The sequence below is a fragment of the Papio anubis genome, chromosome 9, assembly GCF_008728515.1.
Source record: "Papio anubis isolate 15944 chromosome 9, Panubis1.0, whole genome shotgun sequence".
In the NCBI taxonomy this organism is placed as follows: domain Eukaryota; kingdom Metazoa; phylum Chordata; class Mammalia; order Primates; family Cercopithecidae; genus Papio; species Papio anubis.
This window is the reverse complement of record NC_044984.1, coordinates 70194108-70221350: the sequence shown is the minus strand read 5'-3', so window position 1 is coordinate 70221350 and position 27243 is coordinate 70194108. Positions and strand designations below refer to the sequence as shown.

The window sequence follows — 27243 nt, the reverse complement described above, 5'->3', positions numbered from 1 at the left end:
CTTCTTGTGTGTGTAATGTGTTTTCCAAGGTAGTCACTAAGGCAGGAGATTTGAGTTGACTAGGGGTCTTATCACCATGAGGAACTGACAAGTGGCCTAGGAGAGCACAGGAAGAGGATGGTGACCGAAAGGTGAACACCAGAACAGTGAAGGTAAGACTCAAACAACCAGCTCCCTCAGCTTCTACGGGATTACCCTTTAAGGCAAGGAATTCAACCTGAGGTTAGAGATTAGAGGAACCCAGACTGCATTCTAGGATGCTGGTTTATTGTCTTTGAGAGTAACTCTCCAAGTTGTGGCAATCTGAGACACTCTTCCAGTTTTTTCTGCATGAGAAAGATAAGAATAAAGAGGGCAAGGACATTCTTTTGTAAGCCAAATAAGGATTTTAATTCTGATGGGGAGAGGAGCCTCTTTCACCTCAGGAATGTTCATTAGTTCATTTTTATTCATTCATACACACATAACGCTATGTGGCAGGCATTATTTGAGACACTAGAAAACTTAGCAGAACAAAACTTCAGCCCTCATGAAACTTGCATTCTAATAAGGGAGGCAGAAAATAAGCATATATCATACAGCAAGAAGTGTTACAGACAAAAATAAAGTGGGGCTAGGACTGGCAGTGTGGTAGTGAGCAAGGGGCATGAATTATTGTAGAGCTCAGGGAAGACCCCTAGGATAAGATGACCTGAAAGAAGTGTGGGAATGAGTCACAGACACCTGGGGAAGAGGATCTCAGCATGTGAGAAGAGGGCCATGTTTACTGTGTGCAAGGAGGAATATGGAAGCCAGTTTTGCTGAATCCTAATGACTGGGGGTGGTGGTGGTGTGGAAGATGATAAAAGAAAGATGGGGTTGTGGGGCAGTCAGTGAAGGATCTTGTAGATTCTTATAGGAAATTTTGCTTTGACATCTCCCAAAGGTGCTTCAACAGGAGCAGTTCCCATGAGGATTAGCCATGCTGGGGTCTCTTGGACAAAAGGCTGGTTCTGATTGAAAAATTGCCTGAGTATATCTAGAAGTGTCAGGCTCCTCTGAAATCAGTTACAGTGGGATTGGCTGCTTAGGTATAATCTTTATAAGACTAAAAATTATAGGTTATTTGGTAGCTTGTTTAAAAGTGTTGGTCCCAAGAAAAAGTTTTGCCGTGTGTTATGGCAGAATTATTAAAAAACATACATCCTCAAGTTGAGGTTTCTAAGCAGGCTTTTGTAAAAACAGGCAATTACTTGCTGGAGGCAGTTAATTGCATGCACAGATGGGTACTTGTATTACAAATTCCTCATTTGCACTTGTGATTACCCATTTGCAATAATTCATGAAATCTAGGGAATTCTTAGGTAAAAGGAAAGGTTTTAGGCATTTAAAAAACATATCACTACCATCAGAGGAGATGGGGGAAACAAAGAGCTAAATATAAAGCATTATTCCAAATGCTAAGTTTTCTGAAGCTCGTGGTTGTTGAGGGTAAGAGGTTTACCAAGTTGTTGTTTCCATAGACTCTCTCAGCTTTAAAAAAAAGAAAGAAAGAGAAAGAAAACAGTATTTCAGCATTTCTTATTTTATTTTATTTTTCATATAACTTTCTGCTAATGGTGGTCTCTGTCAAAATATTTCTAGTTTGATCATAAGTCTGGTTAGAAGAGTTTTTTTCTGAAAGAAATGCACTCAAAGTTCTTTGAAATTACATAAAATCATACATCTGAGTGAAAAGTGGTTAAAGATCCCCAGTCTTCCAAGGTTGTGGTAAAATGTCAAGGAGTCTTGTTTTTAGAAGCTGTTATCGTGGCAACCCAGTGCTATGATAAATGAACAGTGAGTATCAACAGAAAATGAAAGAAATTCCCCTTCCCATCAAAATATGAGCACTGCCTTGAAGAAATATTTCTTCTTAAAATATTTAATTTTTATAGAAGTAATTCTGAATAATTGAAGAGCGTAAAATAAATGCTTTGTGAGGAAAACTGTCCTATACCAAGATGTTCTCATGTGCTATGTCAGCCTTTAGTACTGAAAAGGGAATGAACCTGTCAAACTTTCTATCCTATGGAAGCTACAAACAACTTTTACTCTAATTCCCTCAAGATACTGCACATGATTTGTTACTTTATTTTGACAGTTGGATTGAATGTCCAAAACATTTTGGGGAAAGAAGGCAGGGAATAACCCATCTCATGGAAGCAATTTAATTGGGGGTACAGTAGCTTGAAAGCCTACAGACCCTGAATTTCCTTTTGGCTTTAGAGTACTGCTTAGGGATGTGAGATTGAGGAGCTAGGGTCTTCAGCCTGAGAGATCTAGCATAATCCTTGATTTGGGGAATTCCCAGTGAAGATCGGGTCAGTTCTTGGAGTCTTTTGTGGTTGTCTATTCTTGTGTACATTACTCATGCACCAAGAAGATCCAAACTTACGAAGCATTGTCTTGGTCAAGATAAGCTAAGCAGTGCTGCAGTAACAAATTATCCCCAGATCTCAGCAGCCTAAAGCAACATAGGCTTAATTCTCTTGTGCTATGTGTTCATTATGTGTCCATACCTGGGAGCTAGACTCACTCTGGGACCTAGACAGATAGAGCACTATCCATCATTAATACTGAGCAGTGGGTCATGCCTTTAATCCCAGCGCTTTGGGAGGCTGAGATGGGAGGATTGCTTGAGCTCAGGAATTAGAGACTAGCCTGGGCAACACAGCAAGATTTCATCTCTACAAAAACAAAAACAAAAACAAAAAAAGCCAGGCTTGGTGGCACATGCCTGTGGTCCCAACTACTTGAGAGGCTGAGGCAGGAGGATCACTTGAGCCCAGGAGGTTGAGGCTGCAGTGAGCTGTGATTGCACCACTGCACTCCAGCTTGCGTAACACAGCAAGACCCTGTCTCAAACGAACAAACAAACAAGCAAACAAACAAAAGCCTACTTCTGGTCACTGGGCTGGAGGAATGGAGAGAGCCCTTAAAAGTCTTGAATTATCAAGTAAATGCTCTAAGAAGGAATTTATTTCCCTTCGGCTCACAAGTCATTGGCTATAAGTAGTCATGTGGTTCCACACAACCATGAGGGGGCCAGAAAAGGCAATCCTACCCTGTGCCTGGAAATAGGGAGAACCAGAAATATTTGGCAAACAGCACTAACAACTATCACAAGTCGTTTTAGATGGAAATGAACCCCATAGGATGCTCTTTCATTGATCTCAGGAGCCACAGGCTCATTGCTTGATATAGCCAAACTGGTGTCCATGAACTGTCTGCTTTTTAAGTGATTTTTCTTTCATCACATGATTTCCTAGAAGGAGGATTGTACTATGGTACTGAACGCTACAAGGTGCACATTTAAAAATTTTAACTTCCATGATGGGTAGTAGATTTTAAATAACTTTAGTGCCACCTCTGAGGAATTTCTGTAACATTTGAAAAGAAATCTAATTGTGTTATTTGTGATTGTATATAAGATGATCAGAATTCTAAAGTCCCCCCTTAAAGCATTCAAAATTATTTAAACACTGGAGTATTTGGGCTGTTTCTCTTTGGTGGGAAACCTCATTTTATATTTTATCCTAGTTGTGAGGCATTTGACCATTTTGTTTTGGAAAATGTCAATAGATCAAGAATTGTGTTAAATCTAAAGACTCAGAATAGACTTGAATTGTTCAATTTTGTTAGCCAAACCAGCTCACAAAGTAGAAAAATTAAAGCAAAAATAGATAGTAGAAAAAGGAGACCCAGATAAGTATTTATTCTTGATGACTTCTTGATTTTTAAAAGCTGCATTCTAGCTTTGGTGACAGCGTTTCTTCAAAAAGGTAGATAGACAATGGTATCAAAAAATATTTGAGCTGTTGCCAATATCGATCTCTGGTTTCTTCTCACAGCGGACCTGGTGATAACACCAACTGGTATGGCTAAGGTAACAGTCTCTATTGTAGTCCAATATGGTTCATTTCTTTTTATTGCTGTGGTCAACTCTAAAAGATCTGCTTCTTGCTTTATGATCTTTATTGCTAAGTGCTAGTCTTTGATTAAGTATTGCTTAAAGTGCATTTTGACTACTGGGTTTTCATTCATTAATTTTTATGGTAACCTTCGCTCCCTCCCAATGTGAATTGTCAGTTCTGACTGTGGGTGTGTAACGCTGCAGATCTCTATTTTCCCAACCTGAACTCGGTATTTCACCTCCTCCCCAGCAGCTGCTTGCTCTTGGAATTTATATCGTGTGTTCTGGGGGATTAATGTTCTTTCCTGTGCCTGTGGTAATAGGTGGTATTTAGATGCCCTTTTCCCGGGAAAATTCACTTCCTACTTGCAATGGATGTTGAAATCTGTTTATTTGCATAGAGCCATGATAGTTTCTTGCTTGGCACTGTGGGGAACCATTAATATCCCGTGGCAACAGTGATTCCAGATGAAACTGTTTAATTGCTTATTGACCATTATGGTTTGTGTTACAAAAGCATTTTCAAATATATTATTCATTTTTATCACTGCCTCTGCTACTTAACAGCTATACTACATTGAAAGAATTATCAGGATTTCTCATTTCCAAAATCTATAAAATCATTCAGCCTCTCAAATTTAAAACAAAGCCTGTACACTTTGCTTGTGCTGAAAAGTAACCCACATGCATGAATGAATGCTTAATAAATTCATATTTTTGATGGTGAAGGTGATCATATTGGAGAAAACCATCATGCATGAACCAGTTTTCCATTTTGTATAGTGGTCTGCATTAATGAGCTCATGTACTGCAGGAAATTGAGGCTACCTGTGATCACAGAGAAAAGCCACAGAATTATGGAAGGTGAGAATTGGAAAGGACAGAGATGTTTTTTCAAACGTATAAAACTATGAAACCCTTTCTCTGTGGAAATCCAGTATGTAAACAGATAAGAACTGACCTGTTGTGGCTGAAGTATGTGGTGGGAATGGGGTCCTGGAGACCCATGTTTCCTCTCCCAAATTTATACCCTAAATACATGGTGTACAATTTGAAAACCACTGATGCTCAGTCAACTTTTGTAGATAGAAAATCTTAACCTAAAGAAGGTATGTGAATTCCCCAGGGCCAAGGCAGACCCAATATCATACCCAGGTCTTCTCAGCTGCCTAATTTTGTCCTTTTCTATTATACTATGCGGTCTCTTAGCAATAAGAGAGTGTTTTGTGTAAACAAGAAGAGAATGAACATTTTGTGTTATTGTTACTCAAAGAAAAATGTGAAAACGTGAAAACAAAATCTTTTAGGATCATTAAATACATATTTTTTTTTGTCCTGGGAAGTTATCTCAGTTACGAAAAAGAAGCAAGCTGGCTTCAGCGAAGTCCCTGTAAAAGCAAGGAGAGGGAGAGCGTTCTGTGCAATCAGCCTCAACCTTTTTGCTCACCCTGAAGTCCTGCTTACGTTGTTCTTCTGATTGTGTGTGACCCGGTGTGAAATTGGAATGGAAATTTGTCAGAACAAGTCGGTGGAGCTTTCCTGCTCAGAAAGAGGTTATCTCAGTTCTTGGGGGAAAGGAAAAATATAAAATGAAAAATAGAAAGCAAAACAACCAACACTCCCAGTGTCACCATATCCAAAACATGAAACCTGAAGCTGTTAATGCATTTTAACAGCTCCTCGTCTGGAGAAAATTATATGTATTCTGATTTACACACAAACCAATAGTTGTCTGCTGTGATTGAACTATGCACTAGAGAACTGTACTCTAATTATATTCATGCCAGGCATCAAGGACAAATCCCCTGGGTTTTGAGTAGGTGTGAGACAGGAAAAAATTACCAGCCCAGCCATAGAAGATTTAAAAAAAAAAAAAGTACCCACAAAGCTTTTCTTTCAGAACGGTGGGTTTAATTACATAGTCTTCATCTAACAAATAACAGTTCTCAAACTCTTGCTAAAATCATTGCATTTAAAATACATGTGTTTGCGGGGAGAGCAGGAAGGTTGAGGCTAATTGCACAGAAAACGCTCCCCCACTCCTTGCTTTTGCAGGGGCTTTGCTGAAGCCAGCTTGCTTCTGTTTCATGACTGAGATGACTTCCCAGTACAAAATCTTTGTAAAACAGTGTCATTCACATCTCTGTAGATTCTCAGTTGTTTTATCTCTCTCTAATGGGATTAGATTTGTCTCCTGCTTCTTAAAATAAACTATTTTAAACTATTTTAATTTTAATCTGTTTTCTTCCATTGTGACATTTTAAAGTAGAACAATACAGCTTGTGATTCTGAAATTGCAAACCATACCCCTGCCCTGAAATGTTAAATTTCACATTGCAGTTTTCTGGAGAAGTTTTGGAACCACTGATTGAGGGTTGGATCAGGAATTTTTTCTTTACTATGTCATGTAATACAAAAACCGCTCTGCTTACTCCAACACCTGGCCTACTATGTGCCAGGTGCGGTGACTGATTCTCTGAATACATAGATGAATAAGATATAGTCCAGCTTTTGAGAGGCTCTCGGTTTACTAAGTGATTTGGGCAATAATTAACCATATTAATTATTATTGTGTTCTTTTCACACCAATAAGCTGTCCCCTCCCTCCTTCTCTGGCAGACACAGAATCCTCATTTTCTCCCTTGCTGTTGCTGGGAATTTCTCTACCATTCTCACTGTTGTCAGCCTCTACCATTGCAGGCACCAAGGACACTTGGGATCCTGTGAGGGGACAGTGAATGTCACTTGGGGTGGAGGCTGGTGTGAAAGGAAAATAGAAACTCAGGACCCCATTCGCTATGCCAAAAGGAAAAAATTAAGCTGAAAGCTGAGTCATGCCAGAAACTGCTTTTCCTTTTGTTCCTAAGCAGATAGCTATAGATAAAAGGTTAAATATCGCCACAGGTAGTTACTCTATGTTCATCTTATCTTGAGATGAATACATAATTGACTACTACCAAACCTGCTCCTTTTCTCTCGCAACATGTGGGTTACCATACCCTCCCTTTTCCCCCTTCAGTTCACTTTTTCCCTTTAAATATGGAAGCCCTTAAAATCATCTTTGGAGAAAGGCACAGACCACGCGCTGTTTCTGTGATTCTGTGTTCTTTTCTCCTGGGCGTGTCGTCCTTATCCTGGGAAAAATAAACTTCTAAGTTGATTGAGACCTATCTCAGATAGTTTTTGGCTCACAGCAGGCTCCCCACTTGCTCTGTCCAGCAAGTTGAGAGTTGGGACATGCTCACATGTGTGTAAAGTTTTAAGACGTGAGTAGTAAGTACATTTTAACTTAGTTTTCTGAGCTGTGCGTGAAGACCATGGAGAGTATTTTCTATGAAGGTAAAATTTATTTTTTATTTTTTATTTTAGTATTATTGTTATTTTCATAGTTTTGGGGGAACAGGTGGTGTTTGGTTACATGGATAAGTTCTTTAGGTGTGATTTCTGAGATTTTGGGGCACCCATCACCCGAACAGTGTACACTGTACCCAATGTGCAGTCTTTTATCTCTCAACCCCCTCCCACCTATCCCCACAAGACAACAGAGTTTATTATATCATTCTTATGCCTTTGTGTCCTCATAGCTTAGCTCGCACTTATAAGTGAGAACATACAATGTTTGATTTTCCATTCCTGAGTTACTTCACTTAAAATAGTGTTCTCCAACTCCATCCAGGTTGCTGCAAATGACATTATTTTGTTCCTTTTTATGGCCGAAGAGTATTCCATGGCATATATGTACCACTTTTTCTTTATCCACTTGTTGGTTGATGGGCATTTAGGCTGGTTCCATATTTTTGCAATCATGAATTGTCCTGCTATAAATGTGACTCTGTAAGTATCTTTTCCATATAATGACTCCTTGTCCTCTGGGTAGGTACCCAGGAATGGGATTGCTGGATCAAATGGTAGTTCTACTTTTAGTTTTTTTAAGGAATCTCCATGCTGTTTTTCACAGTGGTTGTACTAGTTTACATTCCCACCAGCAGTGTAAATGTGTTCCCATTTTACCACATTCCCACCAACATCTATCGTTTTTTGATTTTCAAATTATGGCCATTCTTGAAGGAGTAAGGTGGTATGGTATTGTAGCTTTAATTTGCAATTCCCTGATCATTAATGATGTTGAGCATGTTTTTTCATCTGTTTGTTGGCCATTTGTATATCTTCTTTTGAGAGTTGTCTGTTCATGTCCTTGGCGCACTTTTTTATGGGATTGTTTATTTTTTTTCTTGCTTATTTGAGTTTCTTGTAGATTCTTGATATTAGTCCTTTGTTGGATGCATAGTTTGCAAATATTTCCTCCCGCTCTGTGGGTTGTCTGTTTACTTGGCTGATTATTTCTTTTGCTGTGCAGAAGCTTCTTAGTTTAATTAAGTCTCATCTATTTATCTTTGTTTTTGTTGCATTTGCTTTTGGGTTCTTGGCCATGAACTCTTTGCTGAGGTCAATGTCTAGAAGAGTTTTTCTGATGTTATCCTCTAGAATTTGTATGGTTTCAGGTCTTAGATTTAAGTCTATGATTCATCTTGGGTTGATTTTTATTTAAGGTGAGAGATGAGGATCCAGTTTCATTCTTTTACATGGAGCTTACCAATTATCCTGGCACCATTTGTTGAATAGGGTGACCTCTCCCTGACTTTATGTTTTTGTTTGCTTTGTGGAAGATCAGTTGGCTGTATGTATATGGCTTTATTTCTGGGTTCTTCATTCTGTTCCATTGGTCTGTGTGCCTGTTTTTATACCAGTATTATGCAGTTTGGGTAACTATAACCTTATAGTATAACTTAAAGTTAGGTAATGTGATGCTTCCAGATTTATTCTTTTTGCTTTGTCTTGCTGTGGCTATGTGGGCTTTTTTTGGTTCCATATGAACTTTAGGATTTTTTTTTTCTATTTCAGTGAAGAATGATGGTGTTATTTTGAGGGGTATTGCACTGAATTTATAGATTGATTTTGGCAGTATGGTCATTTTCACAATATTGATTCTACCTATCCATGAGCATGGGATGTGTTTCCATTTGTTTGTGTTGTCTATGATTTCTTTCAGCAGTGTTTTGTAGTTTTCCTCGTAGAGATCTTTGACCTCTTTGGATAGGTATATTCCTGATGATTTTAATTGTTTTGCAACTGTTGTAAAAGTGGTTGAGTTCTTGATTTAATTCTCAGCTAGGTCGCTGTTGGTGCACAGCAGTACTATTAATTTTTGTACATTGATTTTGTATCCTGAAACTTAACTGAATTCATTGATCAGATCTAGGAGCTTTTTGAACAAATCTTTAGGGTTTTCTAGGTATACCATTATATCATTGGCAAACAGCAACAGTTTGACTTCCTCTTTACCAATTTGGATGCCTTTTATTTCCTTCACTTGCCTGATTGCTCTGGCTAGGACTATGAGGAAGAAATTTAACAGAAGACTAAAACAGATAGGAGTTTGATTATATGGGTTTAGTCTTCTCAGAATGGGGTTTAGCTTTCATCAGCGTATAAGGCAAAGGTTGAGTCCTAGCTAAACGTGGTTAGAAGCTATTTTGTTTGTCCCACAGAATATGGCAGTGTTGCTATTTATAAATTTGAGTAAGAGCTGGCTGGGTGTGGTAGATCATACCTGTAATCCCAGCACTTTGGGGGGCCGAGGCAAGTAGATCACCTGAGGTTCAGAGTTCAAGATCAGCCTGGCCAACATGGTGAAACCCTGTCTCCAATAATAATACAAAAAAATTAATGGGGCATGGTGGCGCATGCCTGTAATCCCAGCTACTTGGGAGGCTGAGGCAGGAGAATCGCTTGATCCTGGGAGGTGGAGGTTGCAGTGAGCTGAGATCACACCACTGCACTACAGCCTGGGCAATGAGAGCAAAACTCCATCCATCTCAAACAAACAAACAAACAAAAAAACCAAGAAAATTGAGTAAGAGGACAACTTTTTACATTTGAGGAATTTCACATGAAATCTAAAGTCTGGCTTTTCTCGAAAAATCAGAAGATCTGGTTATGTGCATAACACATGTCAGCTAGTAGCAGTTGTCTGGTAGAAGGACTATGCTGTTTCCAGTTTACTACCAGGGCCTCAGTGATTTGTGTTATTTGAATAACACAAAGACTTTTCAGATCCACCTTTGTAGGCTAGTGGTAAGTTCCATTCTAGTCAATAATCAGTGGAGAAATTGTTGCTCCTGATTTGCTCTGAAATTGTTGAACTGATTTGCTCTGAAAAGTTTCCACTGTCCTCAGGCATGTGTAGTTCTGATTGGGTGCTCATTATTTCTGCATAAAGCTGCTGTGGTTTTTTCCAGCTGATATAGAGCATCCAGAGCCATTTAGACAGATCACATGTGAGCCAAAGCACCGTCCATCTCCCACCCAACTCCCCTTTGCCACACTCTTCTATTTTCATGGTCTGAAATGTCCACTAGGGGTGTTTGGGCTGGACATGGTGTGTCGTGCCTGTAATCTCAGTACTTTGGGAGGCTGAGGTAGGATAATTACTTGAAGCCAGGAGTTCAAGACCAGCCTGAGTAACATAGCAAGACCTCATCTTAAAAAAAAAAGAAAAAAAGAAAAAAAGAAAAAAAGAAAATTACAAATATAAAAAGAATAGCATGTTTAGCCAGGTGTAAATTTAATAGTAGAAGACATTGTCCCTGGTGTTATGGTGAAGATAGCTGGAAGCTCTTTTTTTTTTTGAGAATTAATATTTGTTGAGCTCATACTTGGTGCTAAACCCTGAAGATAGAGTCATGAATTAAAGTGATAAAAATATCTGCCCTTCTGCTTTCTACATTCTAGAAAGGGAGACAGGTGATAAATAGCATTATGTCAGATTACACTAAGTATATAGGGGACTAGGTATAGTGTTGAAGGGGGTAGGAGGATAAGGCAGGAATGAGGAAAGGACATATCAGGAGTGGGGAGTTGCGATTTTATATAAAGTTGCCAGAGAACTTTATTCAAATATCTTTACTCAAATGCCCCTTTCTGAGTAAGACTGGAAAAAAAGTGAGGGAAACTTCCATGCAGATATTGCAGGGAAGAAAGTGCCGAGAGCAAAGTACAAAGTCCCAAAGAAGGAGCAGATCTGGTGGTGGGAGGCTAGAAAGTTCACGGGAGTCCTTGTTGTCCACAAAAAGAGTCAATCTCTGTAAAATGTTTGAAGAGATTTATTCCAAGACAATGAGGACCAATGGCCTGTGACACAGCCTCAAGAGGTCCCAAGAATACATGCCCAGGGTGGTCAGGCCATGTCTTGGTTTTGTACATTTTAGGGAGACATACAACATCAATCAATACATGTAAGATGTACATTGGGTTGGTACGGAAAGGCAGGACAACTGAAGTGGTGGGGCAGGGAGTAGTTCCGGGTCATAGGGGGATTTGAAGATTTTCTGATTGGCAAATGATTGAAAGAATTTTATCTAAAGACCTGAAATTCATAGATGGGAGTATCTCGGTTAAGATAAGGGGTTATAATCCCAAGGCTCTTATTATAACAGATGAAGCCTCCAGGTAGGCTTCAGAAAAAATAAAATTGTAAGTGTTTCTTATCAGACTTAGAAAGATGCCAGACTCTTAGCTAATTCTCTCCTGGATCAGGGAAAAGACCTGGAAGGGGAAAAGGATTCTCTACAGAATGTAGATTTTCCCCACAAGAGACAAAGAGCTTTGCAGGGTCATTTCAAAATATATAAAAGAAACACATTTTAGGGTAAAATACTCTGATTTTTTTCAGGGCCTGCTATCTGTCCTGTGATGCTATACTAGAGTCAGGTCAGAATTTGGTGTCTTATTGCTACAAAAAGTCTTAAGATCTCTGTTTTAATGTTAATAAAATAATGGTCAGTTGTACCTGGATTCCAAAGGGAGGAGGTTATAATGAGGCCTTCACTTCCCATGGAGGCCTGAAGTAGTTTTTCAGATTAACTTTGGAATGCCCATGGCCAAGAGGAGGGGTCCATTCAGATGGTTTGGGGGGCTTAGAATTTTATTTTTGTTTTACATTGTCATCACGGTCTGGATTTCTGCTTTTGTTCCAAGTAGCTGAGCAGCCTTGGTGGGTGGGGGCAGTGGAGGAAGACATCTTCTAACGTAGGCTGCTCAGCAGGCTCACTGTGGTGGCTGTGCTGAGAATAGACTGAAGCAGCGGGAGTGGGAAGAGGGAGGGCAGTCGTCAGGGGCTGCAGTGATTCAGGTGAGGGACAGCAGCCAGTAGGACTAAGCTGGCAGCACATTTGGAGTATATTTAGACAGCTGGAGTATATTTAGACAGCAGAGCTGATGGGCTTTGTTAGTGGGCTGAATGTGAAGTGTGAGACGAAGAAAGGAGTCAAGGATGACCCAAGGTTTTGACCCAAACAGTTGAAAGAATGGAGTCGCCATTAACTGAGTTGGGGAAGACTGCAGGAGGAGCGGGTTGGGAAGGGGTGAATATCAGGAAAGTTAGTTTTTTTGTTTGTTTGTTTTTTTGATAAATTTGAGATACTTCTTTTTATTATTATTATTTATTTTTTTCTGTCCTCACAATCTGTTCCCATGAAATGCTTATTAGATATTCAAGAGGATGTTGAGAAGGCAGTACATCCTGGTTACTTCAATTAAGGTACTTTGCCTGTATAAATGTACTGTAGAAATTCTAAATAATAATTAAGTATAACCTTATTCTCATGCAATTAGGGAAAGATATGGTAAGAAAAAAAAAAAAAAGATATTTTCAACATTCAGAAAACTTGCAAGGGGGGCCAATGTTAATAACTTTCAATTTAACACTAGATTCTTCTATTATTAATGAAAAATTTAAAAATCATCATAAAAACTAAATAGTCATTAGAAATCACCTTGGGCTGGGAGAATAATTTTTTACTTCAATAGACTTTAAATAAATATTGAATGCCGATAATAGAGACATACAGAAAGTCAGTGGGAAATGTGCATGACTCACAAAGTAAGCAGGGAGGGCTTTTTAATCAAATTAAGTCCTTTTACAATAAAAGTTCTTTGCATTTTCCTATGATTTTTTGAAATGAAAGGGTTTCTTAGAAATAACCTCATTAAGCTGTAGTGAGACTAGCCAGGACACATAATATTATTTCTAATTTATAGATCTGGCTGGGGAGGAAGGGACGATTCACAATAGAGTTGCTATGTTTCTGGCGACTCAATGGCTAAACAAGGTTTAGAAACTGCATTTTTTCATTTCAGATAAGTTACTTTCTAGCTTAACTAAATTGTTTTCTTTCTTTTCTCTTCTATAACAAACAGAAAAATGCCTTGTTTTGTTTCTTTTAATGTCTCCTACCCTTTTAGCTATAAAGGGTCATATACAAGAGAGTTTCACATTAAAGGAAAGATTTGAGCTCTGTTTGAGTATAACTTAGTTTTCATTCTCTAAGTTTCAAGTTGTGGACAGACTTATGCATTCTCCCCTCAAAATGTGTGTGAAGGACAGTTCCTTCCTCTAAAGATTCAAATAGCAGGCTGGGCACAGTGGCTCACGCCTGTAATCCCAGCACTTCGGGAGGCCGAGGCGGGTAGATCACCTAAGGTCAAGAGTTCGAGACCAGCCTGGCCAACATAGTGAAACCCTGTCTCTACTAAAAATACAAAAATTAGCCGGGCATGATGGCGCACGTCTGCAGTCCCAGCTACTCAGGAGGCTGAGGCAGGAGAATTGCTTGAATCCAGGAGACGGAGGTTGCAGTGAGCCGAGTTCGCGCCTTTGCACTCCAGCCTAGGCGACAGAGTGAAACTCTATGTCAAAAAAAAAAAAAAAAAAAGATTCAAATAGCTAAAGTGAGTCTATTCCTGTTGTCAATTTATGGCAAGAATATCATACTATTTTTAATACTGATATAATATAAAATGTGGCCAGAGATGTAATTAGTTTGTGTCCAATTTTTGGTATTATGTATATCTGAATGCAAGAGATTAATTGTTAACAACAATGAATGTTACAACAAATGGGCACAAACATTCATTGTTGACTGAATCTCTTGTTAAACAGAAAACTCCAGTTGGAGAGGCAGTGGCCTTTGATAGAGGTAAGGCCAATGTGTTCCAAAAATATATCAAAATTCTTTGGTTCCATGGTGGAAAATGTGCCTGTAAATAACCCCTGTGCCACATCCTTCTATTTACCTGATCCCAGAGACAAAAACAAAACAAACAAACAAACAAAAACCAACAAAAAAACCCCACCTTCTTTGCTTGCCCTAGTTAGAACAATCAAAGGGAGGGCAAGGACTCTTATTGGCTAAGTTTGTGTCACATGCCCACTTCTTGGACCAATCACTATCACAAGGGCCACGGGATTCTGTGATTCATTGGATCTAGCTACTGTGGCTGGAGGGCAGCAACTGTAATTAAAGACACTGCAGACTCACACAGAGCAGGTAGTGTGAGAAGAGCCGTTTCTCAAAGGAAAGAGGAGTGAGGCTGTTAAGGGAAGGGAGGCTAAGAAGGCCATAGTAATTGATGTTGGCTAATTGATGTTGGCTAATTGACCAGAGTCAGTGTGCCTAGAAGGGGAGTCAGAGATGGTTTCCTGAAGGAGGTGTTACTCAAACTGAAGAGTTTTTGTTTTCTTTTTTTTCTTTTTTTTGAGATGGAGTCTCACTCTGTTGCCCAGGCTGGAGTGCAGTGGTGCGATCTTGGCTCACTGCAACCTCCGCCTCCAGGGTTCAAGCGATTCTCCTGCCTCAGTCTCCCTAGTAGCTGGGACTACAGGCATGCACCATGACGCCCGGCTAAGTTTTTGCAGTTTTAATAGAGATGGGGTTCCACCATGTTGGCCAGGCTGATTTTGAACTCCTGATCTCAAGTGATCCACCCACCTCAGCCTCCTAAAGTGCTAGGATTGCAGGCGTGAGCCACCGTGCCTGGCCAAACTGAGGAGTTTTAAAAATACGTGCTAAGTATTAAGGAAAGAGTAGGCATTCTCCAGGTGTTTGTGTGTATATTCGTATGCAGACACAGAAGAGGCTAGGGTGGACCAGGCAAAGGGAACAGCGTATGTAAAAATATAAAGGTGGGCGAAAAGAAAGTGGCCTTTTTAGAGAACTAAGGGATTTGGTATGGCTGGAGCAGAAAGTAAGATTATCAGGTAGCAAGAAATGGAGAGCTTTGATATCTTGGGATGGGAAATCACCTATTGAATTTAAATCAGTGAATATTTATGGAATGGAGTACTTCTCAGTGCCAGTGCTCTTCTATGCATTCACATGTATTAGCTCATTTAATCCTCACACCAACTCTATGGAATAAGGAAGGGTGAGTTAAAAATATTTACCAACTGGCGTGGACTGGTCCTCATTGGCAGCCATCCTAGCAGGATGGATGCCAGCTGTGAAGCACTGCTACCCACCACTGCCACTGTGCGTATCGGCAACTGCTGGCCCTGGATGTGGGCACTCTCATGATTCTTGTTTTGCAAATGAGAAAGCTAAAGCACAGGCTTGTTAACTTGACCAAGCATGCATGGTCTAATAGAAGAACTGGGCTTCAAACCAAATGCATCTGGCTCCAGACCACATGTCTGCAAGGAGTGAATATCAAATTCATTTGTTAGAAAAAGAACTTGAGAGAGTGTAAGTCTCAGGGAGACAGGGACTGTGTCTGTGTTTGTTTTTCATTATATCCCAGCACTGTTCCTGACACATAGTAGACACCCAACAATATTTATTGAATATTATTTACTTATGATAGAAAGCTCACTGCGAGAAAGAAAGTTCTGAGAAGGGTGGCTGGGCGCTGTGGCTCATGCCTGTAATCCCAGCACTTTGGGAGGCTGAGGCAGGTGGATCACCAGAGGTTGGGAGTTCGAGACCAGCCTGACCAACATGGAGAAACCCCATCTCTACTAAAAATACAAAATTAGCCGGGTATGGTGGTAGGCTGTAATCCCACCTACTTGGGAGGCTGAGGCAGGAGAATCGCTTGAACTGGGGAGGTGGAGGTTGCGGACAGCCGAGATCGCACCATTGCACTCCAGCCTGGGCAACAACAGTGAAACTCCATCTCAAAACTAATAATAATAATAATAATAATAATGATAAAAGTTCTGAGAAGGGCAAATAAGGCTAAGGCATTAGCCCAGATGAGAAAATAATAAAGGCTTGAAGTAAAGAAACAATATCACCTGTATACCAATTGGAAGATATAAAAGGGGTATTAATATTGCAGAATTTAGTTACTGGATGTGGGAGTGAGCCCCAGGTTTCTATTTTGAACAACCAGGTGGGTGATATTGCCATTCACTGAGATAGGAAATACAAAAATAATAGATTGTTAATGGTGGTTAAGGTGAAGGTGCTAAGAGCTCCTTTTTCAGATGTGGAGTTTGAGTGTTGATAACTGCCTAGGAGGCAGTTGTATGTGGAATTCAGAGAGAGACCAGCACTGGTGATGTAGATCAGTAAAAAGTTAGGATATGGTTGAAGGTTTAAAGGCATAGGGGTGGATAAGATCATCCAAAAAGGGTAGGCAATTGACCCTTGAACAACATGGGTTTGAACTGCTGGTTCACTTACACGTGAATTTTTTACATGTAAGTAAAAAATAGAAAATACAGCATTCAAGGGATGTGAAACCCACTTATAGAGAGGGCCTACATTTCCTATTCGAGGGTTCCTGCAGGGCCAACTGTGGGACTTAAGTAGGTGCAGATTCTGGTACAGGATGGGGAGTGGGTGGCCATGGGGTGGTGGCTGGGAGGAGGCATGAGGAGGCTGATTCTCCAACTAATTCCCCACATATCCACTGTGTAGACAGAAGAGGCTGAAGGATGGACCCCTGGGGCCAGTGAAAGAAGAAGAATCCCAAACAGAGAATGAGAATGAATGTCTAGCGATAGAAGAGGAGAAACCAGAGAGTGTGTTGTCAGTGAAGCTGAAATTTGTAGGGATATCAGCATGTGTGGTTTTCTGATTTCCTCCAACAGCACTGAGCACTCTGGATCTAAATGTGGAAAAAGTGGACAGGCAGTGGGATTGATTCAGAGTTTGGGTTTTTCTGGGCAGAAGTGGCTGACTATAGGCAAGGGAGTTGCAAATATTAAGAGACACTGAGTGTTGGATCTGAGGCCAAGGCAGGTAGGGCAGGATGTGAGTACAGGAGGAGTTTAAGTTGGTCAAAGATGGGAGGTCAAAGGGAGGGTGTGGTGGATTTAAAGGGCCCAAGGATCTGATTGGATAAGGAAGTTGTGCTTATGCATTTAGGTAGAGGTAGTGCTAAACTCCCAAGATCTAGGTAGCATCAAGGTCCAGCAAGGTGTGGTCATGACCCATGGAGAGCTGATGGGCTGTAGTTCAACTCTGAAGACCAGCAGCCTTGAGACCCAGGAAGAGCCAATATTTCAGTTTGAGTCTGAAAGCAGGAGACTTCTCTTTTACTAGGAGGAAAGTTTGCCTTTTTGCTCAATTCAAGCCTTCAGAGGATTGGATGAGGCCAACCCACATTAGGGAGGGCAAACTGCTTTACTCAGTCTACTGGTTTAAATGTTAGTTTCATCTAAAAATACTCTAACTGAAATACCCAGAATAATCGTTGATCAAATATCTGGGCACCTTGAGACTCAGTCAAGTTGACAGATAAAAGTAACCATGTCTGGAAATAACTTGTCTGCTCCAGAGTTTCTGTACTTGCTTTGGTCTTTTTGTCCTTGGCTTTCTAGATCCAGGTTCCCACTTTAGCTCCTGCCTTTGTCTATGGACTGCAGAAACCTAGTCTATCCATTAGAATTGTACTGGGAAGCTTCTGTTAAGATTGAAGTTGAGACATGGGAGTGGAGTCTGAGTTGTGACCCAACTCTATGAGGAATGCTTATAGGTCTGCTATTACAAGGGACATCTAGAAGCATTGCTACTTGTAATTGTTTTGTCTGTGCCCAATACACAATTCCCATAGGAAAATCAGGGCTACACTAGTTCCTCAGAGCAGTTAAGGACCAAAGAAAAAATTGCAGGTACATTACTTTGTGTCTGTCACCTGTGATATTTTATAACAGATACATATATAACAAATATATCTATATTTATATATAGATGAAAACATGTTTATATGTAAAAGAAAACGTACATGAATGAAAACATATATGGTTTATATATATGAATGAAAACATATATATGGTTTATATATATGAATGTCATGGTTCCTGGCTTATAGCTTTCCTCAGCCCTTTTATAGTCCTTCGTTATAATGATGGGGCACTTTAGGTCTCAGGAGCGGGCCCCAGGAAACAGAATCTCTCTCTGACCTTCTCCTTCCACCTGCCCAAGGCAGGACTCAAATCTACTTGTGGATCATAAGAACTTCCATTCCAGAGAGGGTCCTGACTCATACCCTAGAGGAAGGAAGGCTGCACAGAGAGGCCAAGAAGAATCTGAACAGATGGGCCTTGCTGGGTTTAGATCATATCTTTTTTGTCCATTCACATTTCTACATGGTTTTCTATGCTTCAATCATACCTATCCAGTGGAATCTGCATAAAAGGCCCCGGAGGACTGGATTTGGGGAGCTCCCAGAGAGCTGAACACGAGGAGGTTCCTAGAGGGCAGTGCACCTTAGGGAGCTCTGTACCCCTTCCTCCATACCTCACCCTCTTTGTCTCTTCATCTGTATCTTTTGTGATATCCTCTATAGTAAACCAGTAAACATGTTTCCCTGAATTCTATGAGCCACCCCATGAAATTAATTGAACCCAAAGAGGTGGGTCATGGAAACCCTAACATAAAGCTGGTCAAAGTTCTGAATACCTGGGCTTGTGGCTGGTGGCTGAAGTAGGGGCCAGTTTTCATGACTGAGCCCTCTACTTGTGGGATCTGACGCTGTCTGCAGGCAGATAAAGCTGGAATCGAATTGGAGGACACCCAGCTGGCATCTGCTGCAGAATGGATTCCTTGTTTGCTAGTGGGGAGAAATCTTCACATGTTTTGGGGTCACAGAAGTCTTCTGTGTTGATTGTTGTGGTGTTGATGTGAGAGCAGAGGAAAAACATGGTTTGAGTTCCTGAACACCACCCCTTGGGTAAGCCTGATGGAACAGATAACAGATGCTATTGGCTATATCTACGTGCACACTGAATTACCCTCCTGAAGGCTGGGGGCTGTTAAACACATTTCACCTGCTGAAGGCTACCCGAAGGATAGGTTATGATTAGGCCTCTTGCTTTGTGAGCAGAGCAGTGTTATTGGAAATAATGGGAATTCTATTTAGCTGGAGGCTTTGGATTAGCAGGTGAATCATGGGTAAAAGATCTGTCTTTATTTAGTGATTCTCATGATTTCAAAATGTGTTAAGATTAGTAAGTAAGATACCTATTTTCAGGAGCTAATAATATTTTTAAAAGGTTCCCTATTCTGAGCCTCCAGTGATTTGTTTTATAGATGTGACCCTTAAGAGAAAGTTTAAAAAATTGGACAACATTTTTTTTGGGGGGGGGGACACATAGTATTCTGGATCTGGACCCGGTTTTCTTTCCTCTTTTTGATTCAAATTGGTTGCATTCCCAACCACACCTACCACTTTGGGACCATCTCCTTTCCTGTCTGAACTGCATAGAAGTGGAAATCCTACTTGTATGTCAGACTCCCTTAACCCCAAAAGAACTTTTAAAGGTATTCACTGATTTTTCTCTGCTTCTTGACTCAGATGTTAAATGATTGGCTTCGATTTTTACCTTTTTATCTCTCTGGGATTAAATCCTGGCCCCTCTTTTGTATAATGTGTTATCTTGGGGAAGTTATTTGACTTCTGTGTACGTCAGCTTTCGTATTTATAAAATGGTGATAATAATAGTCTTTACCTCTTGGGTTAGTGTAGAGATTTAAAATATATATTCTGTATTAGTCAGAGATCTCCAGAGAAAGAGAACCAATAGGATATATATAGATTTAAGAGAGAATTTATTAAGGGAATAGGATCATGTGATTATAGAGGCTGAGAAATCCTGATATGCTGTCTGCAAGCTGGAGAACCAGAGAAGCTGGTAGTGTAATTCTGTCTGAGTCCAAAGGCCTGGGAACAGGGCAGCCAACGATGCAACTCTCAGTCCAAGGCTGAAGGCCTGAGAACCTGGAGTTCTGATGTCTGAGGACAGGACACGATGGCTATCCCCAACCCAGAAGAGAATGAATTCACTCTCCCTCTGGCTTTTTATCCAGAGGATGTAGGTGGTCATCATCCAGTTGGTTGAAAGCCCGGATGGAGGTCTACTGATTACTGTCTACTGATTCAAATGCTTATCTCTTCCAGAAGCACCCTGACAGACACACCCAGGAATAATGTTTTGCTAGCTACCTGGATATTCCCAACCCAGTCCAGTGGACACCTAAAATTAACTGTCCTATATTCCGTATTGTTAGTGCAATGTTTGAGGAACAGCAAAGTGTTCAATAGATGTTAGCTCTAATTTTTATTTTGTTATCCTATGCCTCAAATTCTTTCAGGTTGTCTTTATAAGTATACAACTGATTCATGTTTATTGACTCACTAACAATAGAGTATTTACCTAACTGTGAATCATGTTTTATTTCCTATAGGTGGCTATTTTATATTTGAAAGTGGAAACGAGAAAATCTTGCTTTGTGTAGTCGGCCTGAGTAATGTGACTTCAATTGAGTGCATGCATTTACGGGGGGTAAGGTGATAGAAGGAATATTTGGACTATAAAGCTTAATTCCCAAATCCTGTTTCTCAGCCTTCAATGGTGCAGGAAATCAGTCACTGCATTTCTGATACTGATGACCTCTTTGGTCCTGACTCATCTGAGATGATGCCATACGGAAACCATGGCTCTGGCAAATGGACATGTAATTTGTTTCTTGGACTTAGTAGTTTACAAAATTGGGATATTCTGAGCACTAATATCCCTAACAAGGACAATTCCTGGTTGCAAATTTTTTAGTCTACATACAATTTGGGAACTTGGGAATGTTTAGATATTCAGTTGTTTCACAGGCCAGAATATTCACGTTCAGAGAATTTCTGCTGAATCCTCTGATTTGGTTCAACTTATATACAAGCTTAGGCAATTCTTTTGTGGAAGGTACTGAACAACAAGGCAATGAATCATATGGCTTGGTGAACTCTGTCTTAGGTTATGCAGTCATTCATCAAACATTCACTATACAACTACTGTGTGTCAGCCCTTGGACTCAGTACTGAGGACACACACAAATGAATGTGCTACCCTGTCTGTTCTCTGGGGCCTCAAGGGTGGATAGTACCTTTGTAGATAATATTCTGTGGAAAAGCAGGGAATGATTATCCACCCATCCATCCATTCTTCAATTCAACAAATATTTATGAAACATTTATGTGAGCCAGGCATCAAGTTAGGTATAGGTGATTCAGCAATAGACAATACAGATGCTCCCTGTCCTAGACCTGTTGTAACTCATGGTAGAGATAAACAATTAAATAATTAAACATAAATTTATAGTACTTTGGGATAAGTGCAAGATAAGGGAGCCATTTATAGTACATTGTGATATAGGGAATATCACATATCACATTTAGCCTAAATTAAAGGCTAAATGCTCAATTTAGAAGTTATTTCTCTCTGTGTCTCACCTGAGAAAAGATCTGAAACTTTGAGCAGAACAGTTTCATGTGAAAGCAGTCATATGAGAGTATTGTATCTTTAGAGGTTTCTTCGGTTATATAGGCTTGTACAAAAGCAATTAGGAGTAAAGATTGGAACAATACTAGAAATACAGTTGATGACTTAAATAGAAGAAAACCTGTGTATTAGGCATTGGGCTTTGAGTCATTGTAGACATAAAAAACTCAAAGTTCTTTGCAATGAGCATGTTAGCACTGACAACAGGAAAGAGCCAAAAAAGACCTTCATGGATGAAAACTATAAAAGAAGATGCAGATTTGGACTCAGATGAGGACAGAGTTTCTCTCCCAAGCGGTCCTGGCTAAGGGCTTCGCCAATGTTCTAGAGAGGAGGGCATTTAAACCTGTGATTATTTATATTTTACCATATATTATTTTTGCTTACAATAACAATAAGTAAGGTATATGGATTCGATTCATTTATTATAGGAGGTTGTATTTCCTTATATATTGTCTCATTTTTCTCATCAGGTCCTGTGTTGAAAAAAAGTTTTCTCTTACTGTTGGGAAGTACCTGAATCAAATAGAACAAACCAACACTACTGTCCTAGTACCCTAAGCAGGTAGCTGGGTAAAAAGCTCTCACTAATTTTTGGTACAAGGCCCCGAACACAGAGTCAGAAGTTCTCAGGTCTACTTGTATGTCAGAAACACCCAAGGATCTTTAAAAAATAGAGATAACCAGACCCATCCTGCAAAACTGTGATATAATAGGTCTGGGCGAAATAACTGGGAATATATTTTTAAAAAAACTTCTTGGCCGGGTGCAGTGGCTCACGCCTGTAATCCCAGCACTTTGGGAGGCTGAGGTGGGTGGATCACAAGGTCAGGAGTTTGAGACCAGCCTGGCCAATATGGTGAAACCCCATCTCTGCTAAAAGTACAAAAATTAGCCGGGCAGGGTGGTGGGCACCTGTAGTCCCAGCTACTAGGGAGGCTGAGGCAGGAGAATCTCTTGAACTCAGGAGGCAGAGGTTGCAGTGAGCTGCGATTATATCACTGCACTCCATCCTGGGTGACAGAGCGAGACTCCCTCTCAAACAACAACAACAACAACAACAACAAAAACGACAAAAAAAGACTTCTCAGGTGATTCTGATGTACCTAGTCCGCATGGATTGCTGTTTCAGAACCTCTGTACTAGGTTAACAGTATGATTTTTATGTATTCCCACTTTTAGATGAGCTACTCATATTAAAACTGAAAAAAATAATTTTTATCAATGGCAATTAAAATTTTTTTTTTTTTTTTTTTTTTTTTTGAGACAGAGTCCCTTGCTGTGTTGCCCAGGCTGGAGTGCAGTGGTGCAATCTTGGGTCACTGCAACCTCTGCCTCCTAGGTTCAAGTGATTCTCATGTCTCAGCATCCTGACTAGTTGGGACTACAGGCATGCACCACCACGCCTTGTTAATTTTTGTAGTTTTGGTAGAGATGGGGTTTCACCATATTGGCCAGGGTGTTCTCGAATGCCTGACCTTGTGATCCACCTGCCTTGGCCTCCCAAAGTTCTGGGATTACAGGTATGAGCCACTGCGTCCAGCCAAAAAAATTCTTAGTCCCTTTCTTTGTCCCACCCTCTTTTTATTCATCTCTTCCATGTTTTTCACAGAATTCTAAAATACGTTGTGATTACCTTATCCAAACTCTGTTTTGAGATAAGAGGGGATAAATAGCTACCATTTACCATTTAGAGAAATCATTTTATTTTATTTATTTATTTATTTTTTTGAGACAAGTCTCGCTCTGTCACCCAGGCTGGAGTTCGGTGGTGTGATCTTGGCTCGCAGCAACCTCTGCCTCCCAGGTTCAAGCAACTCTCCTGCCTCAACCTCCCTAGTAGCTGGGATTACAGGCATGTGCCACCATGCCCAGCTAATTTTTTTTTGCATTTTTAGTAGAGATGGGGTTTCTACATGTTGGCCAGTCTGGTCTCGAACCCCTCAGGTGATTTGTGTGCCTCTGCCTCCCAAAGTGCTAGGATTACAGGTGTGAGCCACCGCCACTGGCCAATCATGCACCTATTTAGCCCAATAAATTTTCCTGGAAGAGTCTTGGTATGAGCTAGCAATTCACAAATAGGACTGCTTTACAATGAACTGCATGGCTGCAAGCACATAGCAGTTGATAATCTGCTGAGATCCACACATTGCCCAGCTGGCTTTTTCAGACCCTGCCTTCTTGCCTTTGGTATGCTGTTTCGGGGTGTTATGCCCCGACCCATGACTCATGACTTGGCTTTTTGACCAGGCAACCTTCTCACTGTGGTTCCTTGGGTTGGCATTTGGTTATGGCTTTCCTTCTAGGGCAGGGCACTCATCTAGGCCACACTCTGCCAACTTGGATTTAGCCTATCAGCCTCTTTGTCCCTTTCCTGGCTTCCTCATACTTCAGTTCCCTCCCTAGGCAGATGGCCTTGTGGAGTCACAGTACCCAACAAACTCTTTTCCAGCATTTGATCGGCTTGATAGCCAAATAATTTCTCTTTATTTTCAGCTGAGATCTCATACAGATCCGCTGAGATTACATTTGTCCTAATGTAAACCATTATCGCCATCTCTGGTCCAATATCCTCATGGGGTCAGTTTTCCATTCCTTTAATCTTTTCTTTCACTCATCTCTTTTACGCTGTTTTATTAATTGAATTAATAAGTATAAACCAAGAAACGACAGGCTGAACAGCTGAATGCAGCCGGAGAGGGCGGGGATGCGGGCCGGATGGACACAGAGGAGGCCAGGCCGGCGAAGAGGCCCGTCTTCCCACCCCTCTGTGGGGACGGGCTCCTGAGTGGGAAAGAACAAACAAGGAAAATTCCAGTCCCAGCTAACAGATACACACTATTGAAAGAAAACTGGAAGAAGATACTTACTCCTATTGTGGAACATTTGGGACTTCAGATACGCTTTAACTTGAAATCAAGGAATGTAGAAATCAGGACTTGTAAAGAAACCAAGGATGTTAGTGCTCTGACAACAGCAGCCGATTTTGTGAAAGCTTTTATTCTAGGCTTTCAGGTGGAGGATGCACTTGCCCTCATCAGGTTAGATGACCTCTTCCTAGAGTCTTTTGAAATTACAGATGTTAAACCCCTAAAGGGAGACCATTTATCCAGGGCAATAGGAAGAATTGCTGGCAAAGGAGGAAAAACCAAATTCACCATAGAGAATGTGACACAGACGCGGATAGTTTGGTGTGATGTTAAAGTTCACATCCTTGGCTCCTTCCAAAACATCAAGGTGGCAAGAACTGCCATTTGCAACCTAATCTTGGGAAATCCTGCTTCCCAGGTTTATGGCAATATTCGAGCTGTGGCTAGCAGATCAGCAGATTGATTCTGATTTCAAGTCAGAGACTTTTTATCTTGCCTTTGGACTCTGGAGAAAAATACTTTTTGAGTGGTCGGTCACAAGAAACCATCTGAAGAATTTCAGTCATTTGAAGCCTCTGTCCCTTCTTCCATTCTCAGCCAGAAGCATAAACAGAAAAGAAAGATTTAAGAGTATTCACACTCAACAGGTTTTAGAATAATTTAAATATCAAAAATTGATTCTATTATACTTACACATTAGGTATAATTTATTGTTTATCTGAAATGACATGTAGCAGATTGCATAGTCTGTAATCCTCTCAGAGGGAAACTTCTTTAAACAAGAAGTTAAAACAGCTCTATATGAATAAGTTTAAACAGTTCTATATGAATTTATACTTTTATATTTATAAATTTATAACTTCATAAAAATTTATAAACATTTCTTCTTTATAATTGTAATTTAATAGATTATCTCAGAAAAACCTCTCTGAATGATAACCCTTCCTTACTACTGGGTGATGTGTAAATATTTTTTGGGGGACAAGGTCTCACTTTGTCACCCAGGCTGGAGTGCAGTGGTGCGATCTCAGCTCACTGCAGCCTCTACCTCCTGGGTTCAAGTGATCCTCCTGCCTCAGCCTCCCTAGTAGGTGAGACTACAGGTGTCCACCACCATGCCTGGCTAATTTTTTGTATTTTTTGTAGAGATGGGGTTTCACCATGTTGACCAGGTTGGTCTCGAACTCCTGACCTCAAGTGATCCATCCACCTCGGCCTCCCAGAGTGCTGGGATTACAGGCATAAGCCACTGTGCCTGGCCTTGATGTGTGAGTATTTGAGAGGTCATAAGCAGTGGTTTTGGCTATACTGTACTACACCATATACATCAGTAAGAGCTCATCTTGGAACCTGTTTTGCAGTTTTAAAAATTAAAGACCTACATCACACACACACACACACACACACACACACAGAGACATTGGAAAGGCCCCTTAAGCTCTCAGAGCCCAAGTTTCCTCATTGGCTCAGTGGAGATAATTACACCTAACAGGATTAGCATGAAATGTCAAAGTGCTTAGAAAATTTCATTTGCTCAATAAATGTTCATTTTCTTTTCTACCTGGAATGCTCAGAGTTCTGTTTAATCAAATATTCTCATAATATAAAGTTAGCAATAAATTATGTTTATCATTAAAAATGAACCTAATACCATGCAGGCATAAAGGAACTTTCTGGATGATAGAAATAGTCTATATCTTGATCTGGATGGTGGTAACATGGGTGTTTACGTATGTAAATATTCAAGCTGTGTACTTAATAGTTACATATCTTACTGTGTGTAAGTTATTCTTCACCTAAGAAAAGTACTTTGAACATAAAAGTCTTCTAAAATTGATTTATATAATTTTTTTAAGGGTGAAGGGGGCTCATGGAAATCTATTGCTAATCAATTGCCCTACTTTTAGTAGGGCACAAATACCATTTATTAGAGTGTTACTGATTAAAATGTTAGCTAATCTTGATATTATGATTCATACTACTATATATAGATATGTGTGTGTGTGTACAGATGTATGTATATGTGTATGTAAATGTTTACAGAATGATGGGTCCGGCTGTGTTCTGTGTGCAGTGAGGAGAAATGACACTCACTCCAGGTCTAAATCAGTTGCATTTTGTATTCCCCATGGAATACATGGCAAAACTGTGCTTTTTTTCAGTTTTGCTATTTGGCTTTCCAGGGAGCCTCAGCTAACCAAACTTTTGTGATAGCGTATTTATTATCTAATATTTGAATTTGAGGAAAGGAGCCAAAGTCCGTACTCCATAGAGCAACGGCCTCAGCAGTGATTTTAGAAAATGGATTTGGAAAAAGGTTTTGGGCACTGGGCCTACACAGAACTCACTCATAGACCCGTGGTGATATCATTTAGCACAAAGCAATTGGCTTGAAAAAGAGAAAAACACTGGGATTTTGAAACTAATTTTTATATCATGCCATTTATTACAGTCTGTCTCTCTTTTTCTGGCATCCTGGGTTTAAGGAAATAATGTTATCATCTATTTCCAGAAATGGTTTGGATAACAACTTCTTGGAAACCCTTCACACACATTTGTATTTTGGTATGTCTCCATTATTTCCCATTCAGACACACTGGCCACAGGGGCACTGGGAGGCTCTCGGGTTCTGGAATACACCAGCGCCCTACTTTCACATGCCCAGGACACGTGTAGGATCATCTAAGAAGAGCAGCGGGTAGTCAGAATGTGGAGGGGAATCTCTGGCCCAACTGTGGGAAAACATAACTATTACCACCACCACCACCACCACCACCACTACCACCACTGCCACCACCACCACCACCACCTCATGGGGAGAGGAG

The 27243-nt window shown here is 40.3% G+C and overlaps 1 pseudogene; it reads left to right on the top strand.

Annotated features, from left to right (window-relative positions):
- Window positions 1-23457: 23457 nt before the first annotated feature.
- On the top strand, window positions 23458-25155 carry LOC110740713 (annotated as a pseudogene).
- Window positions 25156-27243: the final 2088 nt, after the last annotated feature.